Source organism: Oryctolagus cuniculus, chromosome 12 (assembly GCF_051225735.1).
Source record: "Oryctolagus cuniculus isolate XC-2025 breed Fujian yellow rabbit chromosome 12, ASM5122573v1, whole genome shotgun sequence".
NCBI classification, from domain to species: Eukaryota; Metazoa; Chordata; class Mammalia; order Lagomorpha; family Leporidae; genus Oryctolagus; species Oryctolagus cuniculus.
The window spans coordinates 21,416,130-21,432,103 of NC_142878.1; the positions used below are offsets into that span (position 1 = coordinate 21,416,130).

At 51.4% G+C, this 15,974-nt stretch overlaps 1 long non-coding RNA gene across 2 annotated transcripts; it reads left to right on the forward strand.

Moving 5' to 3' along the window:
* The first annotated feature begins 7,162 nt into the window (after positions 1–7,162).
* On the forward strand, positions 7,163–13,839 carry LOC138844536 (uncharacterized). 2 transcript variants are annotated; one of them, XR_011380448.2, is made up of 2 exons: positions 7,163–8,004; positions 13,615–13,839. It is a non-coding gene; the product is annotated as an uncharacterized LOC138844536 (long non-coding RNA). The 2 variants fall into 2 exon arrangements; XR_011380447.2 differs by lacking the exon at positions 7,163–8,004 and adding an exon at positions 8,565–9,047.
* The last annotated feature ends 2,135 nt before the right edge of the window (positions 13,840–15,974 follow it).

Below are 15,974 nucleotides of genomic sequence, written 5' to 3' on the forward strand. Positions count from 1 at the left end.
TTCACGACCTTATCAGGAAGACTTGTGCCTGAAGAGTGGCACCAGTAACCAAGTAGAAGCGCCAGCACGCAGAGGCAAGGCTCGCAATGGAGCTACGCAGTTTGCTGTCACTCGGGAAGAAGCCTGGATGTTGGTATTAGCTGAAGAACCAGGACTCGGGTTCGAACAGTTCACGCTGATGGAGAATTTAGCAAGGAAACAATTCTTAAATCCATTCTTCCCCTTGCGATCACATGCCCCTGGTGTACCCCCAAGAATGAATGAGCTGCTCCAAAAGGGACCACAGCAAGCGTCTCCTCCCATATCAGGGCTGCTGGAATCACTGTGGGACCCACACAGATGTCCACAGCGCAAGCCCAAGACTCGGTGTCCTCCCCACACTGTCTGCTCCCTGAGGGGGTTCACTCCTTGGCAGGGTGGGATGGACCAAGACACTTATGGTGTCAGATGCTCCTCAACTTGGGGTTACAGCTCATAGACCTACCATAACTTTGAAATATCTTAAGTTGAAAATGCGTTGAATGCACATAACCTACAGAACAGCGTAGCTGAGTGGCACAGAACATCACAGAGCGTCCGTGGGTTCCTGTTGTGACCACAGGGCTGACCAGGCACTGTAGCTGCTGGCACTGCCAAGCACCAAGAGAGGACTGGATCGTACAGTGCTGGCCTGGAAAGATCCAAGGTCAAAGTCCTGAGTATGGTCTCTACTGGGGTTCATCACTTTTGCACCATCAGAAAGTCAGAAAATTTAAATCCAACCATAAGTTGGGGAAGAGTGCATACGAAAAGAGAAGTAACAGTAGCGCTGGTTTCTCTCACTGCATGAAGGGAAACAAGGCTCACGCGGAGGAGCAGGTGTTTGGCACGGTGGTTAAGTTGCCAAGGGGATGCCACCTCCTATTCCTGAGCCTGCTTCAAGCCCAACTCCTCCATGCTGCGAGGCCAGCTTCCTGCTAACACACTCCTGGGAGGCAGCGGGGGACGGCTCAGAAGCTCAGGTCCTGCTCTCCACTTGAGAGACCCAGAATGAGTTCAGGGCCTGGCCCAGCCCTGGCTGTTGCAGGCGTTTGGGAAGTCAACCAGTGGCTGGAAGACCTCTCTGTCTCTCTCTGTCTCAGCCTTTCAGATGAATAGCTAAGTAAATATATTTTCAGAAAAATCTCATGATGATTTCAAATACAGAAATAATTTTGTTTGATTTCCATGGCCCCTTAAGGCGTGGGGATGAAAGGGAGCCAGAACGCTCGCCTCACACAGGGTGGGTCACAGGCCCAGCTGTTGACACTCAAGCACAGACAGACAGAGGTTTGGTATTTAGAAGAGAATCCGGGCTCTTTTCAGTTAGATTGTGTAGGAAGGCCCGGAACGCAAAACATCGCCCATGAAGACAGACAAGCAAGCAATGTTATCTACAGGAGATAAGAATGAGGATCCCTTGCCAATTCAATCCAGCAAACATTTTCCAGCTCAGCCCTGTGCAAGCACCACGTGCAGTCCTGCAGCAGGAGAGCGAACCTGCTGCTGAGAGTGCTGAGGTCTTTGGAGACCCCGATGTCACTCGGACCCCAGGCTTTGGAGCCCGGCAGGCCAGTGGGCGGCAGAGCCTGGCAAAGACCCTCGCACACTTCACTCTTCTGCTGGAGTTCTGCTCTCGCCAGCCCTCCCAGGGACTTGGCCTCCTGCTCCTCGGTCCCACCCAGTCCCTGGCTGTGTCCGTGTTGCCAGAGCTGGCAGAAGCCAGCAGCTCTCTGGTTCTCTGCTCAAGTTTGCCTCCTTCTATCTTCGGGATGCCCACCTGTGGCCTATGCTGGACCTTCAGGGGTTGCATAACTGAATGTCTAGGCTGCGTCCCTGGGCTGGCCTGGCCGGATCGATTCTCCTATTGTAATAACCTCCGATGTCCCCAGCTCCAGGCACATCTGCTTAGGCCTCCCCTCTGATCATGCCGTACCAGGACCATCATTGCCTGCCTGCCCGTGACCTTCCAATGAAGACCCAATCTCAGCCTTCGCTTTACATAACATGTGGCCTGGCCCCGAAGCACCCTGAACGGGCCCAGAACACACTGGCCTACAGTTGAGCGAAACCAGGTAAGAGGAAGCCTGCTTCATAATAAAAGGTTGTAAATCTCAGGTAATTTCTTGAGCGCTGAACTAAAAGTGAAAAGCGGCAAGGTCGGGCGCATGCACTTTGGCCTTGTTAGCAATTAAAAAGTCTTAAGTCAAACCATTGCAAGCCAGAGAGTGTCCAGGATTTCAACCACAGTAGTGATGTCTACCCCTTCCTCCTGCTTACGCCACGCCAGTGTCTTCATATCCATTGTCTTGGAGCCATTTTTATCTCCAGTGGTCTTATCGCTAGTCCCAACTTTAAAGAAAAATAAATAGAAACTCAGGGACATTTAATTTATTTTTTTACAGATTTATTTATTTGAAAGGCAGAGTTCCAGAGAGGAGAGAGATCTTCCATCTGGTTCCCAAATAGCCACAATGGCCAGGGCTGGGCCAGGCCACAGCCCGGAGCTTCATCCGGGTCTCCCACAGGAGTGTGGAGGCCTAAGCTTTTCCCAGGTGCATTAGCAGGGAGTTGGATTGGAAGTGGAGCAGCCAGGACAGGAATGGATGCCCACATGGGATGCTGGCGAGACAGGTGGCAGCTTTATCCGCAACACCACAACGCCAGCCCCTCAAGTGATCAATTTCATACAGTTGATCAGTGGTGTCAAGCCAGATCAGCTGACTTCCTGTTTGCTCTTAACCACCTCACTATACGACTAGCAACCCAGAAATCGGGGATGATGAAGGTGGCTATGGCAGGGCAGCGAGCAGAGCACAGTGGGAGAACATCCCTGGTGACGTCGGCGCCCTGGCGGCCCCACTTCTCGAATCCCTTCTAGGAAGGCAGCATCTTTGAGAACCTCCTCCCCAGGATTGCCTATGCTGCTTTAAGCAAATCCAAGTCGGGGGCCAAGAGACTCCTCCGGAGTCTGAGCCCTGTACTGACCATGGAGCTGCCCTCTGCTGCCCTGCCCTCTCCCACTGCCCATCCTGGCCACCCTGGCCTGTGTCCACACCCCAGATCCTGCACATGGTTGTCCTGCAGCACGTATCAAGGTTGGCTCTACCCCATGTCCGACGTCAGACAGACCTCATTTCTCCAGTAGCCTTGTGGCCCCAGCCACTGTCCCAGGCCCTATCTGCCTTCCACCTGGACCCCTCAATGGCCTCCACTGAACACAAGCCCTCACCCCGGAGCTGTCGCCGGCTCTTCTCTCACATCGGAAGAGCCCCACATGCACTCAGCTCGTGGACCTGCAGGATGAAGCAAGCCTCCCCTGGCTCACGCCCGCGGCCCCGTGCTCTCCGTGCGCTCTGCGGCTGCTTGGCGATGACTCACCGCCCTCACGCCCTGGCCTGCTGCCCCCGCTTTGTTTCAGGAAATGACTCTCATTTTTTTAAAAATGCTTTTTCACTTACAGAGAGTATGAAGTCTCGTGGATGTTAAAGGCTTTTTCAACTGAGGCTCGCGGAGAAGGCAGTGTGTGGGGATCCCCTGGGCAAGGCAAGGAGGTGGACGCGAACAGGATAGGAAAAGTCAGGAGCCTTCGGAGAGAGCGGAAACCTGACGCCAACCACATGTGGAGAACTCTCAGTGCCCACACAAATTATCCCCAGGGTGTGGGTCACAAATGTTTTCATGACACAACTTTTGCAAGTGCATCTTGTTTAAAACTTTAACATCACTTTAAAATATTTTTTTTTTTTTGACAGGCAGAGTGGACAGTGAGAGAGAGAGACAGAGAGAGAAAGGTCTTCCTTTGCCGTTGGTTCACCCTCCAATGGCCGCCGCTGCAGCCGGCGCACCGCGCTGATCCGATGGCAGGAGCCAGGAGCCAGGTGCTTTTCCTGGTCTCCCATGGGGTGCAGGGCCCAAGCACCTGGGCCATCCTCCACTGCACTCCCTGGCCATAGCAGAGAGCTGGCCTGGAAGAGGGGCAACCGGGACAGAATCCGGCGCCCCGACCGGGACTAGAACCCGGTGTGCCGGCGCCGCAAGGTGGAGGATTAGCCTATTGAGCCACGGCGCCGGCTCCACTTTAAAATATTAAAGGAATAATTCATGAGCATGCATTTGAAGTTAAACATTTGCTTAGTATTCACTCCTTAGTCAAGCCAATAGACAAGAGAAATCTCTCCTGTGAGGAACGCTAAAAGCTGAATTAGCCTAACTGTGACCATTGCAATTGGCTATCAAGCTCGGTGCGTCATTTCCTAGTTTTGGTGGCTGAGGGTAAACACATATTTTGAAACAGCTTCTTCTGTCATTTGTCTATTTGTTAAACTGATCCAGGCTTAAAAAATGAATACCAGCGCATGGAACGCTTTTCAAATGGAGTCACTGACATCAATGAACTTTTTTTCCCTAAATACAAAGGTCAAAAATGAAATATCCAAACTTTAAAAATTTTTTTAAATTTATATATTTGAGAGACAGGGAGAGAGAGAAAGAAGGGGGAGGGGAGAGAGAGAGGGAGGGAGAGAGATGAGAGGAGGGGGCATTAACTGCCTTCTTCTGGTTCACTCCCCAAATGCCTGCAGTGGCTGAGACTAGGCCAGGCCAAGTCTGGAAGCAGGACACTCAGCCCAGGTCTCCCACGTGCGTGGCAGGACCCCACTCCGGGAGCCAGCCTTGCTGCCTCACATTCTCTCCGAGAGTAGAAAGCTGGAGCCAGGCATTGAACCCAGGCCCTCCGCGGTGGGACGCAGGCATGATGACTGCTAGACCAAATGCCTGATCCCGATCCAAAAGACCTGGCACACAGCAGAGCCTCACGGCAGTTCCACATTCACTTGTGAACGCACAGCAGTAACGTGAGCCTTGGGCAGCGGCCGGTGGAGCCGCAGGTGCTTGGGAAACTTGTTACAGACACAGACACAAAAAGCCAGTGCAGGCCGGCAACCTTCCTAACACACCACCGGACCTCTTCTGATGATGGAGGTAAGAACAGTGATTGAAAGAAGCGCAAGGGAGCTATCTGGAGTGCTGGGCGTTCTTTGTGTTTTGTTTTGTTTTGTTTTACTTATTTGACAGGTAGAGTTAGACAGTGAGAGAGAGAGGCAGAAAGGTCTTCCTTCCGTTGGTTCAGCCCCCAAATGGCTTCTTCCCGGTCTCCCACGTGGGTGCAAGGGCCCAAGCACTTGGGCCATCCTCCACTGCCTTCCCGGGCCACAGCAGAGAGCTGGACTGGAAGAGGAGCAGCCAGGACTAGAACCTGGTGCCCGTATGGGATGCCAGCACCGCAGATGGAGGAGTGAGCCACAGCGCCAGCCCCTGTTCTTTGTATCTTGACAGGAGCAGCAGTATTATATGGAGTTTACAAGGCAACGTCAAAAAACTCACGGAAATGCTTTAAAAGGTACATTTATACAAACAGTCTTGAAATCCATGTGTAATTTCTCATATGCTTTAAAGGAAGATGTATTTATTTGAAAAGCAGAGAAGGGCTGGCGTTGTGGTACAGTGGGTTAAGCCTCTGTCTGAAGACACTGGCATCCCAGATCGGAGTGCCGGTTTGAGTGCTGACTGTTCTACTTCCAATCGAGCTCCCTGCTAATGTGCCTGCGAAGGCAGCAGACGGCGACCTAAGTACTTGGGTCCCTACCTCCACATAGGAGACCTGGGTAGAGTTCCAGGCTCTTGGCTTTGACCTGGCCTAGTCCCAGCCATTGGAGCCATTTGGAAAGTGAACCAGTGGGTGGAAGATCTCTCTCTCTTTCTATATCTCTCTCTGTCACTCTGCCTTTCAAATGAATGAATAAATCTTTAAAAATATAAGAAGAGTCTTCCAAAAGCTCATGGGAAATGCATGTATGAAAAAAAACTACACTTGGACTTCAAGACTTTTTTGCACTAAAATGAACTTATCTTTTAATTCCATTTCCATGAATTTTTTGAAGTCCTCTCATACACTGACATTAGCAAGGGTCTGCCTGTTTTTACAAAGGCATAACCTTGGGGAAGGTGTTTAGCCAAGGGGCTGATGTTCATTAAGCCATCTGTGTCCCATGCTGTAGCACTGGCTGCTGCTTCAGACTCCAGCTTCCTGCTGAACGCAGACCCTGGGAGGAAGGGGTGATGGCTCAAGTACTTGGGTCTCTGCCACCCACCTGGAAGACCTGGATGGAGTTCCAGGCTGCAGGCTTCGGGCCCAGGCCGGCAGTTGTGGGCATTTGGAATCCAGTGGATGGGAGAACTCTCCTTCCCCCCGCCCCCTTCTTTCTCTTTTCCTCTCCCTCTCTCAAACTAAAACAGACAAGCAAACAAAAACCCCTCAAAGCAAAGCCAAGCCTTTCAACTTGTTCTTCCAAAGGTAAAAAGCGAATCTGTGGGGCCGGCGCTGTGGCTCATTTGGTTAATCCTCTGCCTGTGGTGCCTGCATCCCATATGGACGCCAGGTTCTAGTCCCGGTTGCTCCTCTTCCAGTCCAGCTCTCTGCTGTGGCACGGGAGGGCAGTGGAGGATGGCCCAAGTGCTTGGGCCCTGCACCCACATGGGAGACCAGGAGAAGCACCTGGATCCTGGCTTCGGATTGGCGCAGCGCCGGCCGTAGCAGCCATTTGGGGAGTGAACCAACGGAAGGAAGACCTTTCTGTCTGTCTCTCTCTCACTCACTGTCTATAACTCTACCTGTCAAATAAAAAAAAAAAAAGTGAATCTGTATCACACCATCTGCACCCACACCCAGCCGTCCTTGGTGTCGGCTGCACATTGGCAAGACGGCACAGAGGCCTTGGCAGAACCCTGCACCCCCCTCCCACCCCGGGGAGTGCTGGCCACCCCTGGTGTAGAGGAAATGGCCAGGATGCGGAGTACACAGGCCCGCCCTTCCCGCCCAGAGGGATTTCTCATCTTCCCGGGTGTCCCCTCCCCTCCTCTTCTTTCCCGTTTCTCCCAGCCCAGCTCAGGAAGCAGGCGAGAAGTAGCACGGAACACATGTATTCCAGCTGTGATCATGGGAGACAGGGCCGCGATGGCCGGTGGGGAGGTGTGGTCCTCTCTTGAGTCGGGTGTGGCCATCACACATGCGTGTTCTTGGTGGGGGCCCCCCCGCTGGGCCTGCGAAGCACTGACTACTCATCAGGACCAGAATGGGGTTTGTTCTCAGGGGCCTGGGGTTCCCCTTCAGATCACTGCCTGGAGGAACCAGTTTGGAGTTTCCAGGAGAGCAAGCTAGGTCTACCCAGACTGCCTGTGGTGACCTGCGGGGTCTCCCTGCCCGCCTCCCAGGTGCTACTGATCTCCAACAAACTGGAGCTCTGTCTCCCAGCTTCAGAGGCCTGGAAACAGATCACAGCCCCTCTCTGCCTGGGTGCTCAGTGCTAGGCAGGGCTGCCTGCCACTCTCAGAAATTCTGTCCACCCGGAAGTGCAAGGCCAAGAGGAACCAACCTCCTTGGAGGAGGATCGCGGGGAGAGGTCGCCTCCCAGCCGCTCTTCCTTAACCTTGAACCTTTCTCATTCTCCAAGTTTCATGGGCTCCCACTGCCAGAGCCTTCAGACCCCCAGAGCAGTGATTCCCTGGGGGAGGAAAACCCTGACCCCATATAAAACCGACTCAGGCCACTGGGAGCTGTGGGCGCGCTCAGCGTGTATTTCAGTGCCCAGGCCAGAGAAGGCCTCGGAGAACAGGCCTTGAGAAGCAAACAAAATCCACAGTGCGGATTGCTCTGCCCGGCCTGTCCTCCAGGCTGCTGGTGGTGTTGCAAGAATGTGCCCCGGCAGCCTCCACACCCAGATGAGTCAGCCCTGGCTTTAATGGGTTTGTGTTGTCCGGGCTGCTCTGGGGAAGGGCGGCTCCCTAACACTGGCCAGGTGCTCGCAGGTCGGGCTGCGCCCTGCGTGAGCCCAGGTGGGAGTGAAACAAACAGCTTCTCCTGCACGAAGGCTGAGGGCGAGGGCAGCAGCAGCAGCTGGGGCCGCTCCGTGCTTCAACCCAGAAGAGGTCAGAGGTTGGGAAGCACTTTGAGGGTGGGATCAGGCTTTGGAGGGTGCTGGGCCCCACCTGCTTCCCCTGACCTTGACAGAGGAGTGGCTGATACCCACCACCCGAATGTGTGAAGAAGCCTGCCTTGGCCCTTGGTGTGTGGGACTTGTGACATTACCAAAAACAAAAATCTTGGGCCGGCCACTGTGCTACAGCAGATTAAGCCACCCTCTGTAACACCAGCATCCCATTTGAGCACTGGGTTCAAGTCCTGACTGCTCCACTTCTGATCCGACTCCCTGCTAATGTGCCTGGGAAGGTAGCAGAAGGTGGCCCAAGTGCTTGGCCCCTGCCACACACACAGGAGACCCAAATAGAGTTCCAGGCTCCTGGCTTTGACCTGGTCCAGCCCTGACCATTGTGGCTGCCATTTGGGGAAAGATGGAAACTGCGCCTCTCCCCCCATTCACTCTGTAACTCTGACTTTCACATAAATAAATAAACCTTAAAAAAAAAAAAAAAAAAAAAACTGGGAAAACTCACTTCCTAGGGTCCAAATGGAGGCAACTGTACAATTAGCAATGCAGGGGTTCACCGGCCTCTCTGGAACAGTACTGCTCAGGGAGATGTACTAGTGGGCCTTAGTTACTATCTCACCAACCAGGAGAGCTTACCCTGGCTCTCTGGCCATGCTAACCAGATTTTTACAAGTCAGGCCTCTTTGCAAAACTACAAGCATGTTCTGTATGGGGATCGTTGGGAACAAAAGCAGACTTAAACAGTAAATGCAGAGGCTAAATCTGAGCCCAGCTCGCTGCGGCCCCAGCTCTGAATCATCTGACACGAAACAGCTGTGCGGCCTTGGGCTCTGCCAGAGCTGCGCTCCAGCCTCGGCCAAGTCCTCATCAGAACCTGGGATGGCCCCCCAGCCAGCTGGGCCCACCCTGGGGGAGTGGCTCCACGCCTGCCTGACGCACTCTGGGCTGGCCCTGGGCCCAGCAGGAAGCGCCGGCCTCCTGGATGCCAGTGCCAGAGAGTTCCGGCTCCTGACCGCACCCAAGGTTGGTTTGTTTTGTTTGGTACAATTGTACCAAATTTAATTTGGTACAATTTCGGTCTGCCAGTTACATTGCAAGAACAGTACAAGGAACTCAGGCTCCCCACTCCCAACTAACTGTTGGTGATTTTGCCTTGCTTTTGCTTTATCGTTCTCTCGCTCTTTGCCCCTTCCTCTTTCTCTCCCTGAACCTTGTAAGGGTAAGTCACAGACATGGTGCATCTTAATCTCTAAGCGTGTTAGTGTGTGCTTTCTTTTTCTTTTTTAAAAAATGTTATATTTATTTATTTGAGAGGTAGAGTTATAGTGAGAGGGAGAGACAGAGAGAAAGGTCTTCCTTCCGTTTGTTCACTCCCAAATGGCCACAATGGTTGGAGATGTCCAAAGCCAGGAGCCAGGTGCTTCCTCCCAGTCTCCCATGCAGGTGCAGGGGCCCAAGCACTTGGGCCATCTTCTACTGCTCTCCCAGGCTACAACAGAGGGCTGGATCAGTAGAGGAGCAGCCGGGACTAGAACTGGTGCCCATATGGGAAGCCTGCACTGCAGGTGGAGGGAGGATTAACCTACTATGCCGGCCCCAGTGTGTGCTTTCTAAGAACAAAGAGAGATGCCCCTTACACGACCCCAAGTGAGCTCCAGGTGGCTAAGCATTACTACACTGCTGCTATCTAGTTCATCAATTGGCCTGACAGGGTCCTTCCTCTTATTTTCCCCTCCGAGTCCAGGGTCAGATCCAAGTTCACACACAGCATTCAGTTGCCAGGAGTATTTATTTTCCTTTATTCTGGAACAGCTGTTTAGTGTTTTTGACCCCAATTTGAGAGTATTTCAAAAGGTTCACAGACCATGAAATTGAAAGGTAATTTGGGGGGACCTGCGCTGTGACGCAGTGGGTTATGCCGCTACCTGCATCCTGTATGGGTGCCGGTTTGTATCCCGGCTGCTCCAATTCCGATCCAGCTCCCTGCTAAGGCTCTGGGAAAAGCAGTGGAAGGTGGCCCAAGTGCCTGGGCCACTCATGTAGGAGACCCAGATGAAGCTTCTGGCTCTTGGCTTCGGCCTGGCCCAGTCCTGCCTCTTGCTACCATCTTGGGGGTGAACCAACAGATTGGACCATCGATCCCTCTCTTTCTCTCCCTCTATCTCTATAACTCTTTCAAATAAACAAACCTTTAAAAAAATTTTAAGGACAGTTTGGATGCCAAAAAATTGTATTCCATGCTTTTTTTTATAATATACATTTTCCATGAGCTTTTGGAAGATCCTCATATTTTAATTTTTCAAGTGTTATTTATTTGAAAGGCAGAGAAAAAGAAAGACAGAAATCTTCCATTTGCTTATTCACTTCCCAAATGCCCACAATAGTAGGGGCTGGGCCAGGCCAAAGCCAGGAGCTCAAAACTCAACACAGGACCCCTATGTGGGTGGCAGGGATCTAAGTACTTGGACCGTCACCGGCTGCCTCACACCGTGTGCACTAGCAGGAAGCGGGACTGAAGCAGAGGTGGGGCTCAAACCCAGGCGCTCCGGGTACAGGATGCAGACATCCCAAGCAGTGTCGTAACTGCTGAAGCAAAGGCCGGCCCCCGCCTCCCTCCTGCCCCCTCAGATTTGTAGACCACAGGCCAGTTAGGTGGAGGATGTCTTTCACGTCATCTCTTCCTAATCAGATTCAGAGTAAGAGGTTCTGCAGGACTACTGCAGAATTGATGGTGTATCTCTTAACTGGAGGTTACGTGATGTTGGAAGTGGAACTCCAGTTATCCTACTTCCTATCTAACTCTTGCCCACCACTTAGCATCTATTCAGCACTTTATTTATTTACTTATTTTGAGAGAGAGAGAGAGAGAGAGAGAGAGAGAGACTCCTCTGATTCACTCCTCAAATCCCTGAAAGCCTGGGCTGCACTGGGCTGGGCTACACTGGGAACCAAGAAGCCCATCCATGTCTCCCACGTGGGTGGCAAGGACCCACAAAATCAAGCCATCACCTGCCGCCTCCCAGGACCTGCTTTAGCAGGAAGCTGGAGTCAGGATCCAAGCCCAGACTCACGGGCACTTTGATGTGGGATCGCAGTGTTGACCGCTGGGCCAAGGGCCTGCCCCCCACTGCCGGCTGTCCACCTTCAGGGTCCCTTCTGTGTTTATCAGTTGACATTCTACCGTAGCAGGTATCTCCCTTCATTCCCGGAGGGTAATGTTGGCATGGGTCCTCCTTTTAGTCATTGGAGCATAATACATCGCAAGCATTGTTTACCGTCATGCATTAAGTGGGGTTTTGAGTGCTTTCAATGTACCCCTTTATGCCTTGACTTGGGACGAGCCATTTCTGAAAGATTACTGGTTCCTTTACTGGGGAGCAGTATTAGGAATCAAGATCTGGTCTCTAAATACGCTCCTTCCTCTTGATGTGTCTTTGCTTCCAGACCCTCTCAGCAGATAGGTAATAATACACACATACACACACACAGAGAGAGAGAAATAGGTAACCATATACAATACATATTAGAAAACATGGATTCAGGCTGGCGCCGCAGCTCACTAGGCTAATCCTCCACCTGTGGCGCCGGCACCCCGGGTTCTAGTCCTGGTTGGGGCGCCGGGTACTAGTCCTGGTTGCTCCTCTTCCAGTCCAGCTCTCTGCTGTGGCCCGGAAAGGCAGTGGAGGATGGCCCAAGTGCTTGGGCCCTGCACCCGCATGGGAAACCAGGAGGAAGCACCTGGCTCCTGGCTTCAGATCGGCGCATGCGCCAGCCATGGCGGCCATTTGGGGGGTGAACCAATGGAAGGAAGACCTTTTTCTCTGTCTCTCTCTCTCACTGTCTAACTCTGCCTGTCAATAAATAAATAAATAAATAAATAATAAAAACAAAAAAAAAACATGGATTCATACTACAATTCTAATGCAATACACACTCTTTCCGTATTCTGATTTCTTTCTCCAACAATGAGAAATCTGGCTTCTATTAACCTCAAGCTCAGAAATACAGAATGCATGGGTGTATTTCCAAAAGTTCATGGAAAAATGGAATTAATGGATAATTTTATTTTGATGCAAAAAATTGAAATGCATGCATAGGATAGATCCTCGAAAAAGTTCATGGAAAATGGAAAATGCATATTATGAAAACACTCTACATAGGTTTCAAAAATGTTTTACACCAAAATGAATTTATCTTTTAATTCAATGATTCCACAAACTTCTGGAAGCACCCTCATAGTTTCACAATTGCTAGCCTATAACACTGCCAAAAGTAAACCTAAATAGAGTTCAATTTGTTCACAATAGTTTTAGTCAAATTTATATGCACAGGTCCTAAACATACAATTTGGTTACTTTTGACCAAAAAAATACATTGTTGTAACCCAGGCTTCTTCCAAGCCACAAGACATTCATTCTGTGCAGCCAGACAATGCCAACTACCTTACTTTCCAGGAGCACAAACCCTCTGTTCGAGAGTTTGGATTAGTCCACAGATGTCAACTAGCTTCCCCCGCTCCGAGCCCCACCGTCATCGGCTGCCCTAATCTGTGTTGTCTGCCTCAATGCCTGGCATTCCAGTTTCTTAGTTTGCTCTTCCAGGCTTCCCCAGATCTGATCTCCCCCTCTATGGCCACAGTCTGAACCAGGAACTCAATCTGGGTCTCTCACATGGGTGGCAGGGACCCAAAGTTCTCGAGCCGCTGCCCGATCTCTCCCAGAGTGCACACGCAGGAAGCCGAATGGAGGATGGAGCTCGGATTTGAATCCGGGCCCTCAGATACAGAACGCAGTGTCCCAGGCAGTGTCTTGACCACAGCCTGCCCTGCTCCTGCGCTTACGATCCAGCTGCTGAAGATTTCTGGTCTGAAACAGCCTTCTAGGATAACACAACTTACCAATGACAGTGTGACGGAAAGGCACGAGAGTTCCTTGCTTGCTGCCTGGATTCAGCCCAGGCCTGCCCCCCCCCCCCGAAATCTTGCTCCTTTACTGCAGTTTGGAGGTGGCCCTAGTCCTCCCTTCCCAGGGACAGCCTGAGCCTGGAGTTGGTGAGGTTTTCTCACAAGGGGACCTTGTGATGCGTGGCCGTGACAGACAGGAACCATGTGTCTTGTGGGCATTGAGTAAAAGTGGAACTCCTCGGCCCACCCCCAAGACGTGGCAAGCGTCCAGGGTGGAGGGGAGAAGTGAAAAAGGTGGGTGTGAATGCTTATGTAAACACACTGCAAATGCTTATGAATAACTCCCTTTCAACAGGGCTGGGCCTAGCAGGGATGGGGCTTGGTGTAGGGTAGAAGCTAAGGTGAGCATAGAAACAGGAAGTTACACCCCTGTTACTATTTAGAAAACAGCGGGATTGTACCAGCTTATTTTCCAGGCTCCCTAAAGAAGAGGTTAGTGTAGGTCGGAATTTCTGGAAAGGCTCTTTGACCTGGAGGTCTTAGCTCTGCCCTCTGTGTTGGCTCCGAGCACTTTAAGAAGCAGTTGCGGGGCCGGTGCTGTGGCACAGTGGGTAAATGCCCTGGTCTGAGGGCCAGCATCAAACATGGGCGCTGGTTCGAGACTCAGCTGTTCCACTTCTGATCCAGCTCTCTGCTGTGGCCTGGGAAAGCAGTAGAAGATGGCCCAAGTCCTTGGACTCCTGCACCTGTGTGGGAAACCCGGAAGAAGCTCCTGGCTTTGGATCGGCACAGCTCTGGCCATTGCAGCCAATTGGGGAGTGAACCAGCGGATGGAAGACCACTCTCTCTCTCTCTGCCTCTTCTCTCTCTGTGTAACTCTAACTTTCAAATAAATAAATAAATCTTAAAAAAGAAGAAGAAGAAGAAGAGGAGGAGGAGGAGGAGGAGGAGGAGGAGGAAGAGGGAAGAAGGAAGAAGGAAGAAGGAGAAGCAGTTGCTTGCTCTGTCTGTGTCTTGTGTGTGTGTGTTGATTTCCCCCAACAAGGGGAAATCCCCCTGAGGGAGGTGATGGTATCACCTATGTTTCTCATCCTCCCCGTGGGGTGGCCAGCAGGTATCCAGTAGATGCTTCTGAATTGAATTGCAGCCCCTTAGCCACCTCCAGGAGGTCCTGTTTCCACTGGATTGGAGTGCCCAGCACAACACTGAGCACAGAGGAGCCACTCAAATTGGTTGCATAAATCATAAGCTAATTCCACCAAATGGTTGCTGAGTCAAAGGAGTATCCCCTTCAGGAGCCCACGTTTTAAAAGAGGACAACAATGAATGGGAAAACTTAGTGAGCCAAGAGGAGCTAACCAAGCAGCGCAATTACAGGGGACCAGATGAGAAGGACATCGACGGGCAGGGGGCTCCTTCGAGCCCCTCCCCAGCCATGCTGCACCACAGGTGCTGCTCTTGCCCTGCGGTCCCAGAGCATGGGGCCATGGGGACCACTGGGCTCTTCTGATGGACTCGCGTGCAGTCTGTCTTTCCTGATCCCACCCTCCCCCCTTTACAGTTTTCCCGTGGCTCCCAGCAAACGGAGCCTGATAGACACCAGCGTCCTTTGTCAGGCTCTCCTGGTGGCAAGGAGGTCTCTTGGCTTTCTGCTTTTATTCCCACTAGCAAGACAGCAGGCGTGCACCCAGGGGCTCTTAGGACTGGCTGCCCTCCACGACGAGCCGGACACATTGCAGGATTTGGTCCCAACGCCTTAGGTCCTTCGTTGGCTCAGGGGCCTCGCTGTGTGGTTCTGTCTCTGCCTGCTGCCCACTGCTGTCCTTACTGACTCTTAGCCGGATCGTGTGAGCCATCTGCCTCCCCATGAGTCTACTGGCTGCTGGTTGTGGTAAGATGTAAAGCTAGTTGTCATGTTCCTGGTTAGCCTCCTACTGGGGCCACCGCTCAACCCAAAAGTCCATGAGAAAGACATGCAAGGGACAAGGTCAGGGAGCCAACCGTTAGGTACCCCAAGTAGACCTCCATCCAAACCAGCTGGACTGGGGAGTCTCATTTGAATCCGATGCTGATGGTTCTTTTTCAACCTTGGCTTTAATTAGAATCATCTGGAAGGACTTTAAAACATATCAGTGTCCAGTCCCTACCCACTAAGCTTCTGATTTAATTAGCCAGGGAGGAGGCCTTGGCATGTTTATTCCTTCCTCTGAGATGAACTTTCATATTAGGACAAAAGTACTTATGTCCAAAAAACGTCTCATGTTCACCATCAGGACATTTGTTACATATTATAGGTTTCCATTACTGTCTTAATTGTTCCAGAATGCTCTGTGGGGTCAGCACACATATTTAACCATTCACCTGCCATTTGTTGAGCATCGGGTTCCTTTCTAGTTTTTAGCTCTTATGAAAGGAACCATAAGGAAAGGAATCATCGTATGCATTTTCCCAATTTGAGTTTTTAAAATTTCATTAGATGAAACTCCTAGTTGCCATACAAGATGGTATGAAAATACTTTAGACTTTTGATTTTTTTCAAATTGCTTATCAAAAGGTCCTTGACTAAATTCTGTTGATCCAACATTGCACATTTGCTAACATAACAAAATATTCTATCTGTCCATGTCTATGTTTGTAGTTGAGGTATATATATATATATATATATATATATATCTTTAAAAGCTCCCCAGGCAATTCTAAGGGGGAGTCTGGGTAGAGAACAGTAGGCAGCATTGAAAGTCAGCCAAGGGCCTGGCGTTTAGCTCAGCAGTGGAGTCTTGGCTTGGGATGCCTGCATCCCATATCAGAGCGCCTGATTCGAGTCCCAGCTCCTCCACTTCCAGTCCATCTTCCTGCTAACAGGCATCATGGGAAGCAGCAGGTGACGGCTCAAGTGGTTCCCGGCACCCGTGTGGGAGACCCAGATAGAGTTCTGGGCTCCTGCCTTCCAGCAGGTGGAAGCACTTGCTTGCTCACTCTCTGCCTTTCAAATACCAATGAATATAAAGAAACCATTTTTCAAGGGAAGTTGGCCGAGTTCTCTGGCC